General features: G+C 39.9%; 1 pseudogene; it reads left to right on the plus strand.

Moving 5' to 3' along the window:
- Positions 1 to 3,458, plus strand: part of LOC128354788 (phosphatidylinositol 3-kinase regulatory subunit alpha-like) — a 23,409-nt pseudogene extending 19,951 nt beyond the window's left edge.
- Positions 3,459 to 4,676: the final 1,218 nt, after the last annotated feature.

Here is a 4,676-nt window from a genome sequence, read left to right on the forward strand (position 1 = left end):
CATTACGGTAAACTACTAATATTACAGTCATTACAGTAAACTACTCATATTACGGTAAACTACTCATATTACGGTAAACTACTAATATTACAGTCATTACGGTAAACTACTGATATTACAGTCATTACGGTAAACTACTGGTATTACAGTCATTACGGTAAACTACTGATATTACAGTAAACTACTAATATTACGGTAAACTACTGATATTACAGTCATTACGGTAAACTACTAATATTACATTCATTACGGTAAACTACTAAACGGACAGCGTGTATTTTTTTGCACATTTTAAAGATGCTAACCTCAGTGCGCTGCGTTAGTAGATCAGCACATTTTTTACATTTTTAAGTTTTTACCCACGCAGACCTTTGATCTTGTTTTCTTCCCGTTTTCTCTCTTTAGGAAAGGAGGCAACAACAAACTGATCAAGATTTTCCACCGGGAGGGAAAGTACGGCTTCTCCGACCCCCTGACGTTCAGCTCGGTGGTGGAGCTGATCAACCACTACCGCCACGAGTCTCTGGCTCAGTACAACCCCAAGCTGGACGTGAAGCTGCTCTACCCGGTATCCAAACACCAGCAGGTCCGTCTGTCCGTCCGTCCCTCCGCTCGCAGCCGATCCTGATCCTCGTCTTGAGTCTCTTGAGTTCTGGTCTGATGGGGTTCTGTCTCTCTGTTTGTGTTTCCAGGACCAGGTGGTGAAGGAGGACAGCATCGAAGCCGTGGGCAAGAAGCTGCACGAGTATCACCTGCAGTACCAGGAGAAGAACCGAGAGTACGACCGGCTGTACGAGGAGTACACTCGGACCTCACAGGTACGACCGCCGACCGCAAACCTCCGAACTTTATTCATACGGCAGATTTTAGACGACTCAGAGCTACACAGTGATTTAGAAAAGAGAGACAGGATGATCAATGACGTCATGCAGCAGAGTGTCCAATGGTGTAACCCAGGGGTGTCAAACATGCAGCCCACGGGCCAGATACAGCCCGCCGAGGGGTGCAATCCGGCCCACTTGCCATCCAGTGCTCTTTTCCTTCCTTCCATCTGTCCTTCCTTCCTTTCTTCCTTCTTTCCTTCCTTCAATCTGTCCTTCATTCCTTTCTTCCTTCTTTCCTTCCTTCAATCTGTCCTTCCTTTCTTTCTTCTTTCCTTCCTTCCTTCTGTCCTTCACTATCTCTCTTTCCTACCTTTCTTCCCTCCTTCCTCCTGTCTTTCCTTCCTTCCTTTCTTATTTCCTTATTTCCTTCCTTAACCAGTATTTTATCATAAAAATCTGATTTTATATACAGGAAAATAAATGTGAACTAAAATGTGGAATAAATAACAAATATTAAAAAAAAAAAAAAAAAAAAAGAAAGAAGGTAAGTTTTAGGGTACCTCCTGCTCTATATCGACAAAATGCATTAAAATATAAATGTATAAATACTCCAAAAATGTTTCTTTTTATTTGATGTTTTTAAATGAAGTCATTATTAGTATAAGTCCACTTAAATACACTGTAGGTGATCAAATATTTAATATTTATCATTCTACTGTGGTTACACCATTTGACATTTTCAGGAGCATTCAGTCTTACTTTTGGTAAAAAATGATGCAAATGTCATTTCAAATTATATAAAACCTCCTCTTCCTCCTCTTCCTCCTGCTCCTCTTCCTCCTCTCCTCCTCTTCCTCTTCCTCCTCTTCGTCCCTCAGGAGATCCAGATGAAGCGGACGGCCATCGAGGCGTTCAACGAGACCATAAAGATCTTTGAGGAGCAGTGTCAGACTCAGGAGCGCTTCAGCAAAGAATACATCGAGAAGTTTCGCCGGGAGGGCAACGACAAGGAGATCCAGAGGTAGGCTGTTACCACGGCAACACACACACACACACACTCGAAGGAAACCTGGTTGCCATGGAGACCGGAGCTTGCAGGAGGAAACCAAACACATTTCTACTTTTTCTAGACAAAAAAAAACAATCTTTTTTCTGTTTGTTTTTAAATCTTAAAACACACTTTTTTAGCGTTTGCAGGTTTTAAAAAGTGTAAAAAAAAAACTCTGAATTCAGTTTCCTGGAACAAAGAAGTCTTCAGCAGGTTTTAAAGTCCAACATATTTAAATATTATATTATATTTATTATATTATTATTATTATTATAAATATCAGATGTTTGACATTTTCCATCTATAAACTAAAAGTCAGACGCTGGATTAAAGGAGAAGGTTTAACAGCAAACAGTAAAATGTAAAATAAAGTGTTTTACAAGAGAAATATAAAAAGTTAATGCAACTTACACACAACACACACACAGTGTTACTACACACATACACACATTCATATATATATATATATATATAAATGTAAAGTGTCAGTACTTCAGCTTCAGCAGCAGCAAGGAGACTTTAGAGTAAATTCATTAATTAATATCCATATAATTAATAAATCAGTCTGAATATAAAACTCCTCTTTTCCATCATGTGAAAACACTGTTAGAGCCACTGACTCACTGCAACATTCAGTTTCAAGTTTAGTTTCTTTATAGCTCTTTAAAAAGCAGAAAGACTTTGCACCAAAGTGTTTCACAAAGGCAGACGTGTGTAAGCATATACAAGAATAAAAGGAGCAACATTTAAAACCCAAAGGAATCAGATTAAACACAGTTAAAGGAATAAAAGTGAGTCTTTAAATGCATCAACAGCCTGTTTAATGGAGCCATGACAGAAAAAAGCCCCCAAGTTCAGAGATAATGCTGCAAACTCTTTATCCTCCATCACTAGTTTATGGTTCAGGAGAACATTTTACAGATTATGATGACAAAAATGTGTATCAGCTGCACAAAAATAAAAATATGATGCATTTTATTTCAGTTTTTCTATATTTAGGGTCACATTAGACAAGATCCACCTAGCAGAAATGTGTTTTTACAGCTCTTAAATGTAAAAATGAACATGTGGGTTAAACAGGAAGTTAACAGACGTCACTGATTTAAGGCCAAACTGATGCTTTAAAGGACGAATCAGTTCAGAAATGGAAAGAAAGACAAGAACACAGAGTGGATGTAACAGAGAATGATTGATAAAGTCAGAGTATAAACGAGTCTCTCTCTCTCTCTGTGTGTGTGAAGGATCATGGAGAACTACGACAAGCTGAAGTCTCGTATCAGCGAGATCGTGGACAGCAAACGTCACCTGGAGGTCGACCTGAAGAAGCAGGCGGCCGACTACCGAGAGATCGACAAGAAGATGAACAGCATCAACCAGACCTGATCCAGCTGCGTAAGACCAGGGACCAGTACCTGATGTAAGACACACACACACACACACACACACACACACACACACACTTCCTGTCAACATGAACTAACACCTGTGTGCTGTGCGTGTGTTTCAGGTGGTTGACCCAGAAGGGAGTGCGTCAGAGGAAGCTCAACGAGTGGCTCGGTCTGAAGAACGAAACCACAGAGGAGTAAGTGTGACTGTAGAAAGGGAGGGAGGGGGGTGAAGGGGGGGGGGGGGGGTTAGGGTTGGGATGGGGGGGTGGGGCGGGGGTACTAAACAGCAAACACACACAGTTATCTGTTGACTAGCTGGTGAACATACTGAAGCATTTAGATATTTTCCCTCAGGAGGTGGTGGAGAGTAAAAACAGAGCTAAAAGAGAGAATAGTAGACTTTACATTCAAGAATTCACTGAAACTCACTATAAAGCTCTATAAACTCACTATAAACTCACTATAAAGCTCTATAAACTCACTATAAAGCTCAGTTAACTCATTATAAAGCTCTGTAAACTCACTATAAAGCTCTATAAACTCACTATAAAGCTCTGTAAACTCACTATAAAGCTCTGTAAACTCACTATAAACTCACTATAAAGCTCTGTAAACTCACTATAAAGCTCTATAAACTCACTATAAAGCTCTGTAAACTCACTATAAAGCTCAGTTAACTCACTATAAAGCTCTGTAAACTCACTATAAAGCTCTGTAAACTCACTATAAAGCTCTGTAAACTCACTATAAAGCTCTATAAACTCACTATAAAGCTCTGTAAACTCACTATAAAGCTCTGTAAACTCACTATAAACTCACTATAAAGCTCTGTAAACTCACTATAAACTCACTATAAAGCTCTATAAACTCACTGTAAAGCTCTCTAAAATCACTATAAAGCTCTATAAACTCACTATAAAGCTCTATAAACTCATTATAAAGCTCAGTAAACTCACTATAAAGCTCTGTAAACTCACTATAAACTCACTGCATACCCTGCTTTATCGTCACATATAAAATCAGGGAGGCCAAAATGTCCCAAATGAACATCATACTGCATTGAAGAAGGCTTTAAACTAGCGATTGAGACCATAAACACATTTTGAAAACGTTTACTGAGGTTAGAAATCAAGTGAGAAGTTGGTGAATTCTCCATTGACTTGTATAGAGACGGTCGCCCCCTGGTGGCCTTTTGATAGAATGCAGCTCTAAGTTACTTCCTGGTTTGCCTCATTTCAGAGGACCAGAACTCCCCACCTGATGTGGACGGGTCTTTAAAGGAGATATGTTTGTTGTATGTGTTACCTGCTAATGTCCCCCCCCCCCCGTGTCTCCTGTCCTCAGTGAGTACAGCATGGTGGAGGATGAGGAGGACCTTCCTCATCACGACGAGCGTCTCTGGCGTCTCGGAAACAT

Source organism: Scomber japonicus, unplaced genomic scaffold, assembly GCF_027409825.1.
Source record: "Scomber japonicus isolate fScoJap1 unplaced genomic scaffold, fScoJap1.pri scaffold_583, whole genome shotgun sequence".
Taxonomy (NCBI): Eukaryota; Metazoa; Chordata; class Actinopteri; order Scombriformes; family Scombridae; genus Scomber; species Scomber japonicus.